This window comes from Gekko japonicus, unplaced genomic scaffold, assembly GCF_001447785.1.
Source record: "Gekko japonicus isolate JY-2015 unplaced genomic scaffold, Gekko_japonicus_V1.1 scaffold598, whole genome shotgun sequence".
In the NCBI taxonomy this organism is placed as follows: Eukaryota; Metazoa; Chordata; class Lepidosauria; order Squamata; family Gekkonidae; genus Gekko; species Gekko japonicus.
Window position 1 is genome coordinate 12,920 of NW_015170910.1, and position 457 is coordinate 13,376.

General features: G+C 50.8%; 1 long non-coding RNA gene across 1 annotated transcript in view; it reads right to left on the reverse strand.

The window, feature by feature from the left end:
* Nucleotides 1-19: 19 nt before the first annotated feature.
* The window catches only part of LOC107116709, a 10,237-nt gene continuing 9,799 nt past the window's right edge, over nt 20-457 (reverse strand). The window contains exon 4 of the long non-coding RNA XR_001482717.1: nt 20-87. This is a non-coding gene — a long non-coding RNA (uncharacterized LOC107116709). The remainder of the gene's footprint in view (nt 88-457) is intronic.

A 457-nucleotide genomic window follows, 5' to 3' on the forward strand; every position in this document is an offset into this window, starting at 1 on the left:
CAAAACGTTTGCCATCCACTCCCTTGAAGGATCTCAGGAACGACGGCTTTTTCGGGTGGAGAATGTTGCTGGAGGAGTAAGGGGACTCTAAGGCAGGAAAACAAAATAGCACGTGATTAAAAAAAAACAAAAAAAAACAGGCCTCCAGCCCTAAGAACATAAGAGACGCCAATGTTGGATCAGGCCAAAGGCCCATCCAGTCCAACACTCTGTCACACGGTGGCCCAAAACACCAGGTGCCATCAGGAGGTCAACCAGTGGGGCCGGGACACTAGAAGCCCTCCCACTGTTGACCCCCCCAAAAAACACCAAGAAGACAGAGCACCACTTGCCTCAGAGCCCCTATCTATACCTTTGTGGCTAAGAGCCACTGATGGACCTCTGCTCCATAGGCTTATCTAATTCCCTTTTGAAGCCCTCTGTCTGGGTCAGCTAGGGTGAATGGCCTCTTTCACTG